General features: G+C 32.7%; 1 non-coding gene across 1 annotated transcript; it reads right to left on the reverse strand.

Annotated features, from left to right (window-relative positions):
- Positions 1 to 11,748: 11,748 nt before the first annotated feature.
- LOC132423745 (U6 spliceosomal RNA) lies at positions 11,749 to 11,855 on the reverse strand. Its single transcript, XR_009519062.1, has one exon. It is a non-coding gene; the product is annotated as a U6 spliceosomal RNA (small nuclear RNA).
- Positions 11,856 to 16,398: the final 4,543 nt, after the last annotated feature.

Here is a 16,398-nt window from a genome sequence, read left to right on the forward strand (position 1 = left end):
ACAGCAAAAAAAAAAAAAAAAAAAAAAAAAAGCCTGAGAAAGATGAACAAATCTGGATGTATCATACTCCCTGATTTCAAATATACTACAGAACTACAGTCATCAAAACAGTATGGTACTGACACAAAAACAGAACATAGATCAGTGGAACAGAATAGAAACCCCAGAAATGAACCCACACTTACATGGGCAATTAATCTGTGACAAAGGAGGCAAGATTATTCAATGTGGAAAAGACAGCCTTTTCAATAAATGGTGTTGGGAAAACTGGAGAGCTGCATGCAAAATAATCAAACTGGACTACTGTCTCACACCATGCACAAAATAAACTCAAAATGGATTAAAGACTTAAACCTAAGACCCAAAACCATAAAACTCTTAGAAGTAAACATAGGCAGTATGCTCTTTGACATCAGTCTTAATAATAATTTTTTGGATATGTCTCCTTAGGCAACAGAAACAAAAGCAAAAATAAACAACTGGGACTACATCTAACTAAAAATCTTTTGCACAGCAAAGGAAACTAGCAACAAAATGAAAAGGTCACCTACTAAATGGGAGAACATATTTGTAAATGATATATCCAATAAGCGGTTAATATCCAAAATATACAAAGAACTCATACAACTCAACATAAAAAAAAAAAAATTTAAATGGCAGAGGATCTGAATAGACATTTTTTCCAAAGAAGATATGCAGATGGCTAACAGGCACATGGAAAGATGCTCAACATCATTAATTATCAGGAAAATGCAAATCAAAACCAAAATAAAATATCATCTCACACCTGTCAGAATGGCTATTATCAAAAAGACAACAAATAGCCAGTGTTGATGAGGATGTGAAGAAAAAGAAACTCTCATACACTGTTGGTAGGAATGTAAATTGGTGCAGCCACTATGGAAAACAGTATGGAGATGCCTCAAAAATTAAGAATAGAACTACCATATGATCCAGCAATTTCACTCCTGGGTATACATCCAAGAAAACAAAAACCCCAATTTGAAAAGATATATAAACTCCTGTGTTTATTGCAACATTATTTACAATAGCTAAGATACAAAAGCAACCCAAGTATCCATCAATAGATGAATTGATAAAGCTGTGTTATATATACATACAATGGAATATTACTCAGCCATAAAAAGAATGAAATCTTGACATTAATGACAACATGGGTGGACCTAGAGGGTATTATGCTATGTGAAATAAGTGAGACAGAGGAAGACAAATACTGTATGATTTCACTTATATGTGAAATCTAAGAAAGAAAACAAGTGAACAAACAAGAGTTACAGGTACAGAGAACAAACAGGTAGCTGCCAGAGGGGCAGGGGCTGGGGGAAAGAAAGAAGTAGATGAAAGGGATTGAGAGGTACAAACTTCCAGTTTCAAAATAAATGAGCCACAGGTATGAAATGTACAGTGTGGAGAATATAGTCAACAATTATGTAATATCTTTGTATGGTGACGCATAGTAACTAGGCTTTTAGTTGTGATCATTTTGAAATGCATAAAAAATACTAAACATATGTCGTATAACAGGAATTAGCATAGTGGTGTAGGTCAATTATGCTTCAAAAACAAACTTACAAACAAACTCATAGAAAAAGAGATCAGATCTGTGGTTACCAGAGGCGTGGGGTTGAGGAGAGGGGAAATTGGGTAAAGGCAGTCAAAAGGTACAAACCCCCAGTTAAAACATAAGTAAGTGCTGGGGTGTGATATACAGTGATAAATGTAATTAACACTGCTATATGCTATATATGAAAGTTGTCAAGAGAATAAATCCTAAGAGTTCTTATCACAAGAAAAAGATTTTTTTCTATTTTTAATTTTTGTATCTATATGAGATGATGGATGCTCATTAAACATAATGTGATAATCATTTCATGATGCATGTAAGTCAAATCATTATGCTGTACACTTTAAACCTATACAGTGATATATGTCAATTATATCTTAACACAACTGGAAGAAAATACATAATAAATAAATATATCTTCAAATAATTTTTCAAGTATTTAAGGAATCATTAAATTATGGTATTCTAATAAATTCCTTTATGACAGGTAAAGATATGTACTTTGTATTTCAAAATATAAACTCACTTTTTATTGTTGTATTTGTGCTACTTAAAGCAGAAAATTTCAAAATTTCATCTAAATACAAAGAAAACCTATTGAAAAGCTAATAAATCCTAAGAAGGAGCTGCATTAGCATTACACAATGGGGCCTTGTTATCAATTCCATTTATTATTAATTACACACTCACAAGTGGAGCAATGTTCTACTTGAAGCTTAATTTGAAGACAAAACAGCAAATTTCTAAGGCCTCTTTATTTTTTTTGTATGTAGTTAGTTTCCCAATGCGAAATTTGAAAGAGTGCACAGAATATTTTATTGTTGGAAACTAATTTCCTTAGGAATATATCCTTTTTGAAAGAACAATCTAGGAAGATAATTGGGGCAAAGAAAAATGTGTGTGGGATACACATGAACACTTTCTCAAATACTAACCTTCTATAACCTCATTTTGAACTAGGAAGAAAGCATATTTTATTCTTGTTCTCCTAAGATTCACTAACTTAACCTGAGAGTAAGCTAAACTAGAGTTGAAAGAATCCTGCCTTCTCTAAAGCAGACTGTTGCACCCAGGGGAGTTTTTATGCCCCTTGTGGTTGAAGACACTTTTAACCCACCGTGGAACCAGCTTGAGTTATTGAAGACGACTCTGGACCTTAGCTATTGTTAAGGTCTGTTCAGGTCTGTTCCTCAAAACGTCTAGTGCAATCTAAAGAACATGAAGCCTCGCTTCTTTTCTTTGATAGAGTATATTTCTACTACATAAAATACATCTCTGTGTACTGAGAGGAGGAGTTCCCCTATATGTACGTCTCACTAGTCTCTATACCTTGCTCCCAAAAGTCTTCTTTCTACATAGAAGAGGAGGAAGCAGTCAATTACCTTTCTTTTAATGATAACCTTTATCAACTTGCATTTTGGAAACTAATAAACAGTACACCTTTGGATATTAAAATACCTCTTATATCTGACTGGAGATAAGATATGGCCTACTATATTCCTGGAGTGGAGCCACTTAGCCTGAAGGTAATACATACTATTTTTCATTTCTTTCTGATAAGAAGCAATCAATTCTCTTTGATTTATAGTTCTCATAAATAAGGTAATATATTTCATGATTAATTTTAGGTTCTAAACCATTTGCATATTGAATAAGAGATTCAGAAATGACTCTGAGAAAATAACTATGTACCTTTATTTACATTTAATAATCAATATGATTTATGCAGTCAACACACTTTTTATCATGGCTCTCACTTTAAATGAGTCTCATGAAATATACTGACCATTTTATGCTACCTTTTTATATTTTAAATTTAAAGGCAATATAGAGCTTTGTTTCTGCCTATGCCCTACTTCAAGACCCTACTTCCTACTTCAGCCACTGTAGGGTCAACCAGATGAACAAAGACTTTAATTTTGCTTAAATGCAACCTTTGCAATTCATGATGCCTATAGGAAATTACTGGGACTCATTCACAAACAACCCAAACTTCAGGACATTAATGCCCTTGGAACTATCCTTGGCCAATGAGGAGAGGGAGACAGTGCACAAAATTCTTCCCTCTTTGTCCCAGGGGATAGAAGATCAGAAGGTACTGCCATATCAATGCCAGCCACCTGTTTGGGCAGCTAACACAATAATGCATTATATTGGCTTTCCCTCCTTTCACAGTGCCCTTGTGCCCCAACCCCAAAACATTTCAAATTTGTGCTCCCTGAGATAACATTCCCAAATAAACCTTTGTCTCAGGCATGTGTCCTTTTGAGTCTTTTCCTAAGTTCACTTAGGATATTGCTTTTGAAATTCATTTACGTCACTGTGTGAATTTTATGTTGAATGTTGTATATACATACAGTGTTTATCATTAAGCAGTTGAAGGACATTTAGGTTGTTTTCAGGTTTTGGTGAATATAAATAAAATGACTATAAACATTTGTATGCAGGCATTTGTGTAAACATATGTCTTAATTTCTTTTGCATCTAGTATACACTTTATTAGAATTCTAGCTGCTTTGTCTACTTGCCAGCACTTGTTCTTGTCAGGTCTTTCTTCATTTGTTTCTTTTTTTGGCCATTTGATTAGATGTGTTGTAGTATTTCACTGTGGTTTTAATTTGCATTTGCCTAATGACTAATGGTAGTGAGCATCTTTACATGTTCTTATTTTAAATCCATATCTCTTCTGTAGCAAATCATCTTTTCACATATTTTACCCATATTTACTGGGTTATTCTTTCCCATTTAGTAATTTTTTTTAGATTTCCTTATATATTCTCCTTATTGGTACTTTATTAAATGTGTTTTGCAAATGTTTTCTCTGAGACTATGGTTTGCCTTTTTTTTTTAATGCTGTTGTGCAAAAAGCAGGTTATATGTGCCCTATCTAAAAAGTAATTGACTATCTCAATATCATACAGATTTTCTCCTATGCTTTCTTCTAGAAAGAAGTTTTAAATTTTACTTTTATATTTACATTATTGTCCTTGCACATGGATGTGTAATTGTATCAACACCACTAAATCAATGAAGAAAATATTTATTTATTCAATTACATTTCCAACTTTTTCAAAACTATTTGCTCATATTCATGTGGGTTTACTTCTGTCATTTTATTCTGTTCCATTATTATGTGACTATTATTTTATCAATACCCTACTATATGATTACTGTAGCTTTACAGAAAATCTTAAAATCTGGAAATGTGAGTCCCCTAATTTTGCTTTCATTTTTCAAAATTGTTTTGGTAATTTTTTCATCATCTGCTTTTCCATATAAGTTTAGAATCAGCTTATAGATTTCCTCAAAGATATAATCAGCTTACAGGATTTTCTTTGGGGTTGTGTTCAATCTATAGATCAATCTGAGAAGAATTTACATCTTGACAATTTTGAGCTTCCAATCAATGAATGTGATATATCTTTCCATTTACTTAGGTCTTCTTTGATACTGATCAACAATATAGTATATTTTTTATTACACAAATTGTGCCCATGTTCTTTGTTTTAAAAATATTTATCCCTCTTTCATATTTTAGTGGTATTATAAGTGGTATTCTTTTTTAAATTTCAACATCTATTGCTTATTGCTACTATAAGACAACTGATTTTAGTGTGCTGACTTTATTTTCTGTAACCAATTAAATTCACTTATTTTAATAGGTTCTTTGGGATTCTCTACGTAGACAATCATGGCCTCTATGAATAAAGACTGTTTTCTTCTTTTCCAATCTATATGCCTTGTATCTCTTTTCTTCTTCTTATTGCACTGGGATGTATATTATAGGATAGGAGTAGTATGAGTAGAAATTCTTGTTTTGGACCTAACCATAGAGGGAAACCACTTAGTCCTTAACAACAAGGTATGATGTTAGCTCTAGTTATTAATAGATACTCTTTATTCATGAGGTAAGGTTAGTCATAGTTTGTGAAGTAATTTTGTCATAAATTGATGTTGAATTTTGTAATGTTTTTCAGGTATTTATTGAATGTATAATTTTTTCTCTTTTAAAATTTTGGTTTGAATGAATCACTGTATCAGTCAAGGTTCTTCAGAGAAATAGAAGCTGTAGAAGATGTAGATATAGATAGAGATACAGGTGAAGATACAGATATAGATAGAGAGAAAGATTGATTTATAAATTTATTATTAAGAAATTGGTTCACTGACTCACATATATGGAGCTGAAAAAGTCCCACAGTCTTCTGTCTGCAAACTGGAGACCCAGGAAAGCCAGCCATGTAATTCACTCTGAGTCTGAAAGCCTGAGGACCAGGGGAGCTAATGTTGTAATCCCCAGATACAAGGCAGAAGCAGAATGATATTCTAGCTCAGCGGTTCAAGTTAGAGAATACATTCTCCCTTCCTCTACCATTCTACCGTTCTATGCAGTCCCTCAATGGATTAGATGATGCCCAACCACAATGGAGAGGACAATCTGCTTTATTCAGTCTACTGATTCAAATGATAATCTCATCTGGAAACACTGTCATTCCCAGAATAAATCTCACTTGCTCATGATATATTATCCTGCTTATACATTTTAAATTTGGTTTACTAACATTTCTAAGGATTGCTATACCCATGTTGATGAGGGATATTGATCTGTAATTTTCTTTTCTTATAATATCATCTGTTTTTGGTATCACTGTAATACTTGCCTAAGCACAAGAATTGGAAGGTACAGCCTCTTCCATTTTCTGGAAGGTATTTTTCTTTTTTTTTAAGAATTGATATTTCTTCCACAATATTTTATATAATTCATTAATAAAGACATATGAATCATTAGTTTTCCCTTTGGGAAAGTTTTAACTATGAATACAGTTTCTTCATAGACATAGGACTATTTGAGTTCTTCATTTCTTCTTGAGTAAGCTTTGGTCATTTGTGTCTATTAACATTTTTTTCGGTCTGTCATCAAACTTATTGGCATAAACCACTAAGTTTTAGGACGGTTTGTTACACAAGAACAGCTAATTGATACAGTCATTCATTTATTCATTAATTAATAAATGTATCTTTCAATATAGACTTAAAATGCCAATAATATTTTTTAGATTCAGTCACATACTTTGAATATGATGATGTAACTGAACTGTAGGGAATCAGAAACTAGTATAGAAGAAAATTATGCTATAATATTTAGAGCTTAGTGTGATAAGCATTATCTTATTCAGATTTATTAGGCATTCACTATGAAAGTAGAAAGAACTTTCTACTTTTATACTAAGTACTACTTACTATGTCGTGCTATATGGCACTTCCTATATGCTACTATGTAAGTAAGTAGCACTCTTCAAATCATAAGACATATTTAAATTTTTTTATACTATAAATATATGAAATTCATAGACCTCATCTACAGATCTAATTACTTTCTCTGGTTTATTCAACTCTAGCTACACTAAACTCTCTACCAGTTATATTTCATGCCTTCCATATTCCCACCTTTGGAGTCTTTGTAACCACAGTTTCCTCTACTTAAAAAATCTCATTTAGACTAATCCTTAGATGTTACCTCCACAGAAAGGCCTTCCTTAGCCACCTGTTAAAATTACAATTCTCTCTCCTGTTCTGTGTGCTTACCCTGTGTAATTTTCTCACAGCATTATATGACAATATGCCATATACAGTTGACCCTTGAACAATATGGGTTTGAACTACATAGGTCCACTTACATAAAGATTTTTTTTAAATAAATACGTACTATAGTACTACACAGTCTTTGGCTGGTTGAATCCAGGGATGTTCAACCACACATACTGAGGGCCAAATATAATGTTATACCCAATTTTCAACTCAGTGGGGGTTGATATCCCTAAAACCTGCATTGTTCAAGGGTCAATTCTATTTGTTTATTTGCTGTCTTGTAACCTCCTTTTAGTTTAAAAGCTCAATGAAAGCAGGGACTTTATTTTATTCTCTGCTTTGTTTTGCTTACTGCTTTATCTACAGTGGCTAGATCAGAACTTAGCACATCATAGGCATGCAATAAATATTATGGAACAAAGAAATGAAGGAATGCCCATTATATTAGGAGCTATAATTTTTTTTTTTTTTTTTTTTTTGCAGTATGCGGGCCTCTCACTGCTGTGGCCTCTCCCGTTGTGGAGCACAGGCTCCGGACACGCAGGCCCAGCGGCCATGGCCCATGGACCCAGCCGCTCCGCGGCATGCGGGATCCTCCCGGACCGGGACATGAACCCGCATCCCCTGCATCGGCAGGCGGACTCTCAACCACTGCGCCACCAGGGAAGCCCGGAGCTATAATTTTTTATAACAAGTAGAATACTCATTTATAGTTGAAAAATCTGGCTTTGATTCTGTGAACTCCTACTACTAAATTTAATCACATTACATAATTTTTCTGTTTTTATTAACCTCTTAATTTAAATGTTCAACTCTGCCATCATGTACATTAATTTCTTTTGCCTGAAATGTTTAAGTGTTCCAGTCCTCACTAATCACTCTCTTTCATTACTAATAAAATTCTTGTTCATTATGCTACATACTTCTTTATTTACTATACTAAATGGTCATTTGAAATTTATTTAATATTTTTTATATTTGTGTTTTCTCCAGAGTAGAGTGACCAAACTGAGGGGAATCAGCCCTATTTTTTTATTAGGTAGATTAAGTCAGTGGCTCAACTTCTTTATCCTCAGACCATCATTGATGAAGATATGTCAGACATCTTATTGGGATCTGACATTTTGTGGTTGTGGATTGAAGGTTCTCCCTTTTATTTACTGGGTAAGAGCACATAGATGCTTGAAAAACTTTCAATTGGCTCTTTACCACAGTTCCATGTAATTTATCTAACATACAAAGGCCAAAAGTCAAGTATTTTGTCTGTAGTCTACCTAAAATTGCCACACTGACTAGAACTTCCAGGCATTCCCCTTGGATTTTCCTTCAACTGTCAAAATTTGACCGACCCAGACCAGCTATCTTCACATATAACCCATTCTTTACCACTTTCCAAGTGTCATGGTCCCTTACATCTCCTTGTGAATCATAAGATTTCCTCATCTTCCTCATTTGTCTCAGAAATTTTCAAACCTCTAACACTAACAATTATGTTGCTTTTTCTCTAGGGTATGGAGAGGGATAGGAGAACTTCAGGCCTCAAAGATGGATCAGAAAAGGAGATCCACCACAGTGATGTGGATGTAGGAACATCCTTGTCTTCTTTCTTGATACTGGGTAAAACAAACAAATAAAACTTAAAAACTAATTTTTTTTGTCATTAAGTTACAAATGTCAACATTCACAAAATATTTATAGTCTCATTTGGTGGAAGAGTATTATTTCCCTGTCCTTAAATTTCATTTAAAAGTCTTTTTATTTGCCCCTTTCCAATGTTGACAGGGAAAGTAGATGAAACTTGAAGACAAGAACTATATACTTTATTTGATAACTATAACTTTGTCAGATAATGTGTCCTATGTAGAATAAATTCTTGTTATTGTTGAAGAAATAATTAAAAGAATGAAGTTTATTTCTAAAGCTAGCTATTTGTTTTTTATTTAGATAGGTTTAACATTGTTCCTTTTTATAATTTTAGTTTCAGTTTTTTTCCCTATTTTATTCAAACTTCATAAAATCCATTCATAGCCTCCCTCCATCTTACTCCCATCTCCACAGTGAAAAAATAGAACTTTATATTTCAATATACACTTAATCTTATTTAACAGTGTCTTTTAAAAGGCTGTCATTTCTCTTATTTCTGATAGACTTTTCTTGTGAATTCATCTGTGTAATGTGTCACACTTTAGAAACCACTTTACACATTCTAATTGGATCTAACACAGCAGCCTTGAGGAAGACAGAATAGTACTATCCTCCTCATCTTACCGTTGCTGAATAAGAGAAGTTAAAAAAAAAAAAGAAAAAAAAATATATCTTAGTTCACAGACTGGGGTGGGAGAGAGAAGTAAGATCTTCTGCCCTATTTTTCAGTGCTATCTCTATTATATCAAGAAGCCACTCAGGAATAATACAGCAAGCTTTTCCAGTATTGCATGGTCAGCAATTATGTAAAAGAAGCCACTCACTTAAGACTACACACTCTAGGGTTTTGTATGAAATTTATATGAAATTCTAGAAAAGGCAAAACCATAGTTTGCTTTCTGGCAGATCAATGATTGTATAGAAGCAAAGGTGGGGGCAGGGATTGACTGCTAAGGAACACAAGGGGGCTTTTGTGGTGATGGGAGTGTTCTAAACCTTGACTGTGGTGGTAGTTAAATGACCATTGCCCCTGGTCTATCAAACTGCACACTTAAAATGAAGGACACTCTTACTTCTGTATTAGTAACATAAATATATAATTTGTTTTTCAAAATTTATTGCCCAGCATGCTTAATCAATTGACGTCTTTTATGTTTTGCCTTTAAATGCCTTGGTAACTGGTTCAGGTTGAGCACGTTGTTAAAAATGCAAAGCCATTTGTTTTTCTCCCATCTGACCTGATACACTAATCAGTAGGGCACTGTTGTGCTATTTAGAACAAGGAATGAGGTCAAATTTCTCCCTAGTGAAGAATAAATAGCAAATGTACTTCAAAAAGTACTTGGCATTTAATGCCTAATCCTTAAGATTACTTAATGTTTAAAAAAAATGGCCAAGACATGGTACTTTATTACAAAACAATTTGACCAACATTTTTTGGTTAACAATTTTTATGTATAATGAGCCACATGCATTTTAAAATACAAAAGCATGAGCTCATTGGATAGTGGGTTGAAGCAATATAAGTAAAAAAGATTTTAAAAGAAGATAAATAAAGTATACAGAAGCTTAGGTTCTTTCTCATTGTTACTTCTCTTAGTCTTGTAAATAGCTTGAAACAATGATTTTTCCCTCACCCATTAATATTTTTTCTGTGATACTAGTGCTGGTACTTCATAAAAATATTATGTAAAAATATATAAAAGAAAAAAAGTAACATAATGAAACTACATGGATCCAATATCCAGTATTAACACAATCAGTTTTTCTCTAAGTCTATACCTGATCTCCATCCCACACACCACCCTAGATATTTTTTCAGTCAAATCCTAGATATCACTTATTGCATCCATAGATCCTTTAGTATGTATGTATTTAAGATACTTTAAAACTCATTATTCCTATGTTTTTATTATTCCTAAGGTAATTAATTATAATTCTTTTAATGTTATGAAATACACAGTATTCAAATTTCCTCCAATACCTTATAGTATTTTAAATTTACAATCACTTTGTTTAGTGCATACTGCATTTTATTGGTATAGTTTAAATTGCTTTTAATTTATAAGCTTCCCATCTTTTTTTCTTATAATTTATTCAATAAAGAAAGAAAGGGTATTGATTATATAATAATTTTGCACCTTCCAGATTTTGCTTATTGTATTTTTTGTATCACTTAAGATGGTCTGCATACTACTTTATTTCCTATAAAATAAACTTACATTTTAGAAAGCTGATAAATTTTGTTCTATTTTTTGATAATACTACTTAATAGGAGTTGTGAGCTTCCTACTGTAACACATGAAGAGGTACATTATGTCTAGTTTTCATTCTTATTGTTTTTATTAAGACTGATCTAACCAGCTAGATTTTCCCTTTTTCTTTACTATCAATATGAACTCAGAATGATACTAATATATATATATATATATATATATATATATATATGTATATTTTTTTTTAGATGTTGGGGGTAGGAGTTTATTAATTAATTAATTAATTTTTGCTGTGTTGAGTCTTTGTTTCTGTGCGAGGGCTTTCTCTAGTTGTGGCAAGCGGGGGCCACTCTTCATCGTGGTGTGCGGGCCTCTCGCTGTCGCGGCCTCTCTTTTTGCGGACCACAGGCTCCAGATGCGCAGGCTCAGTAATTGTGGCTCACGGGCCTAGTTGCTCCGCGGCATGTGGGATCCTCACAGATCAGGGCTCAAACCCGTGTCCCCTGCATTAGCAGGCAGATTCTCAACCACTGTGCCATCAGGGAAGCCCACTAATATTTTTATTAAAATTAAAATTACTGAGAAAATTTAAAATTTCCTTGTCTTTTTATTTATCATATTATTTTAATTTTTTCATTTATATTTTCATGTCTATTTATTTATTTCTATTGTGGTAGAATATACATAACATTTTAATCATTTTTAAGTGTACAGAAAAATATAGAATATTTAATTAATTTTTCATATCATCCTTGCACAGAATCCAAGTTAACCGTCTCTATATCATTCCAATTTTAGTATGTGTGTTGCTGAAGTGACACTTTGCATTTCTTCTTATCTTTAGAATAAAAGATATTAAGGATATATCTGAATATCTGGCTTAGTTTATATCACAAATATATTGCATCTTAAATTTCTATTAATGAATAGATCTTACATCATTTAAACCTTTTTCATTGAAAATAGGTTTCACTGTTTTGTCATTTGTCTATTTGTTGATTACAATGTTTATCAGTCATGTATATTTTTTGGACAAGTTACATAACTAATATTAATTTTATCCTTTATTGATTCTATTTCATTAGTCACATTTAGGACTTTTCCCTTCTTTCAAGTTTATAGGTGCATTCACAAATATTTTTTTCTAATACTTGCAGTGTGAAGTTATCTTCTTGTCTTTTCTTCATATAGCTATGACATTATTCCAACACTATTAATTATACATAATATTTTTTGCTCACTGATTTCTGATGCTATATTTATAATATATGAAGTTTTTCTTTGCAAATATATCTATTTTCAGATTCTCTATTCTGGTCCACTCATATTCTGATATCTTACTCTCTTAATTATAGAGGACTCAAATACATCTCATATGAGGTGGGGGTTAGAACACCCTTTTCATGGTTTACTGGTTTCTCTATTCTTTCTTGTCTGTCCTTTCACATAAATGTTATAATTAACTTTTGTAGCTCAAGAAAATAAAAATGGTGTTTTTATTGCAATCATATTAACTTTACAAATCAAATATTTTTACTGATATTCACATACACGATTGGTTTGGTAGGTTCCTTTAGAGCAGTTTTTATCAGATTTTGCAACATTATACTCACCTTATAACAAGAATTTGGAAGTTGTCTCCCCCTTTGTTTATGCTTTAAAATAGTTTAAGTAGTATTGGGATTACCTTTAAGTTGTTTAAAGCAATTCATTTGTGAAAGTATTTTGAGCTTAGGTCAATTTTTATCATAATATGTCTTGATTTTGGCTGCTTGTGAAAACTTGCTCTGAGACATGATATTCTCTTGCAAAATGAAGATATAATTCTTAACTTATTTCAGAAAATTTTAGTAACTTACATTTTTTAATATTTATTTTTTGTCCTTGCTTTTTTTTCATATGTATATATGTATATACAGATAGATACATAGATAGGTAGGCAGGTAGGTAGGTAAATAGATAGATATACATATACATATGAACTACTCTTTCTACTTTTTCTATCACTTTCTTCCTCACCCAGAACTACTGGAGATGAAAGGCCTAAAAATTATGACATTGTTGAAAAAAATTAAAGAAGACATAAAGAAATGAAAAGATAGTCTGTGCTCATCAACTGGAAGAATTAACACTGTTAAAATGCCCATATTACTTAAAGCAATCTACAGATTCAATGCAATCCTTGTAAAAATCACAATGATATTTTTCACAGAAATGGAACAAAAAAAAATTCTAAAATTTGTATGGAACCACAAAAGACCCCAAATACCCAAGGCAATTCTGATAAAAAAATAACAAAGCTGGAGGTATCACACTCCCTGATTCAAATTACAGTACAAAGCTATAGTAATCAAAACAGCATGGCAGTAGCAGCAAAAGACTGACAGATCAATGGAACAGACTTTAGAGCCCATAAATAAACCCACACATATATAAACAACTAATTTAACACAGAGAAGCCAAGAACATACAATGGAGAAAGGAAAGTCTGTTCAATAAATGGTATTGGGAAAACTCAACAGCCACATGGGAAAGAATGAAACTAGACCACTATCTTACACCATACACAAAAATTAACTCAAAATGGATTAAAGACTTGAATGTAAGACATAAAACTTCTAGAAGAAAACATAAGCAGTACATTGTTTGACATCAGTCTTAGCAATATCTTTTTGGTTCTGTTTCCTCAGGCAAGGGAAATAAAAGGAAAAATAAACAAATGGGACTACATCAAACTAAAAAGTTTCTGTACATCAAAGAAAATTATAAACAAATGAAAAGGCAGAACCAGGAGGGGAGGAGGGTGGTAGTGGGAGGAATAGGTAACAGGGGTTAACTGTATATTGAGGGATAGAAACTAGATTTTTGGTGATGAGTATGCTGTAGAGTGTATATGCAGAAGTTGAATTATAATGTTGTATATATGAACCTTATATAATGTCATAAACCAATGTACCTCAATAAAACAATTAATTAATTAAAAAAATAGAGAAGCATCAAATGGATCTCATGGATGTGATTGAAAGCAGATCAAACATAGGATAGGGTATATATTGAATTCAGAAATACACCATTAGAAAAGATATGCAAATTAAAACAAAGAGAGAACAAAGAAGACAAGCACAGCAAAACAAAACATAAAGGATACATGGAAATTGGTCAAAAAAGAGTCCCAGAAGGAGAAGACAGAGTGTTAAGATAGAAACAAAACTTGAACAACTAATGGCTGATAATTTCCCGTATTAGTTGGAAGATATTGCCAGCTAATCCAAGTGGGATAAATACAAGGAAAAACATACCTAGATGTAATATAATCAAATTGTTGAAAATCAAAGATGAAGTGATGATATTAAAGATGAAGTGATAGTATTAAAAGCAGCTGGGAAAAAAGCTATCTGACATTTACTGGGAAAAATATATATAATTGGTAGTTAAGCTGTTAGTAGAAAATGGAAGTTAGGCAAGGATAGAAAGATATCTAAACTAAATCCAGTTAGTATGGGAGCCTGGCAAATATATTTTGCTGGATAGCTTTCCTCTTGTCCTCTCCCCCATATGGAGTAACTCAAGGAAAGTTCAGGAACCACATGGGAGAACAAAAAGATAAATTATTTGTACTGTGGGAAATAAGAATATTGACAGGTGAAATAGTTGCGTTAGGGGCATATTCAGTGTTAGATTTTGATGATACATCTCAGTGGAGATTTGAAGTAAGAAGGTGGATATGTGAGTTTAGATTACAGAGGAAATTCTTAGAATTCACACACAATATAATGTCTTCTAAGAATAGGATGTAATAAAATATCTCAGATTGAGATAATTGCAAGATTGAAATTAAGAATAGTTTTAAAACTTATAAAAATATTTTTTGCCTGATATTCATACACTAAATTTTATATTCTAATTTGTGATAAATATTCTAGAATCCAGGAACATGGATTCCATGATTAAATTATAGCATCAAAAAACTGCATACACTGACACTGTCATATTCCCCAAGATTATTCCTATCCTGCCCATGATTAATTTTACTGAACTGTATAAATTCGAGAAAGCAAATCTAACCTAATTAAGTTGTTATAAAAAAAATCATGTATATCACGTATAGTTTTATTGATAATATTTTTTTCTAGATCACCCACTATTCTATTTCAGCAGCTCTCTTAGGATAAATTTCCCTTGTGATCAAAGTGCAAATTTCTGTGTTCTCCTTTAGTAATTTGTTGCCTTAAACTTTACAAACTCTGAATCAAGTGACAATGTTTTCTCATTAGGTTTAGAACTAAATATGTTGCCTATCTCTTGCAGGCAGACTGGACTTCTCAACAGGTATTCTGTGCATTAAATTCATACTCAATTTGAATTTCTCTTTTTGCTGCCTCTATTGGGTTGATTTGTGTCCCCCCAAAAGATATATTAAATTAGCCTTAAACTTCAGGACCTCAGAATGTGACCTTATTTGGAAATAGGGTCTTTGAAGATGTAATTAGTTAAGATAAAGTAGAGTGTACCCTTAATCCAATACGATTGGTGTCCTTATGAAAAGAGGGAAGACATGGTGTAGACACAGACACGTAGGGAGTATGCCATTTATGGTAGAGGCAGAGATTAGAGTGATGCAGCTCCAAGCCAAGGAATGACAAGCATTGGCAGTCATCACCAGGAACTAGGAAGGGGCAAGGAAGGATTTTACTTCAAGGGAGCATGGGCCTGCTGACACCTTGATTTCAGACTTGGTCTCCAGAACTGTGAGATCATCGATTTCTGTTGTTTTAGGTCATCCAGCTTGCAGTACTTTTTTATTGTAGCCCTAGGAAAATAATACACTGCCTTTATACTCAATTCCTTCACTTATTTTTATGTTTTGTGTTCATTCATTGTACAATATATATTTTAATCGAATTCCCCTTTTAATGAAATGAGGCAGAACTCTTTTGTCTTTCCATTCACCATCCATCCTATACTATAAAAACTTAAGATGTGAGTCATACTTCCAAGTAGCTTCCTATCTTATGGATGTTTTAAGACTTAATGCCCATGAACATTAATGAAAAACATAAAATAATAGAAACCTAAATTATAAATTACTTGGAGCAAACAACACCACTATAAGAATTTAGAGCTAGGATTAATATGTGTAGGCCAAAGTAAACAATAAATATTAAAAGTGTCAATAAGTCAAGATTTAAGCTGAAGCTTAAGGAGTGGTTAGGAAGGATTTCAGCTGGTAAGAGGAGAGGATGTTATTTCAGGAAGGAAGCAACTTGAGCAAGGTTAGGATGATAGGCAAGTGCATGGTGTAAATAAATGATGATGCCGACTCTAGAGAAAGCTCCACAGTTGGGAATGGAAAACAATCTTGTC

This window comes from Delphinus delphis, chromosome 3 (assembly GCF_949987515.2).
Source record: "Delphinus delphis chromosome 3, mDelDel1.2, whole genome shotgun sequence".
Lineage (NCBI taxonomy): Eukaryota > Metazoa > Chordata > Mammalia > Artiodactyla > Delphinidae > Delphinus > Delphinus delphis.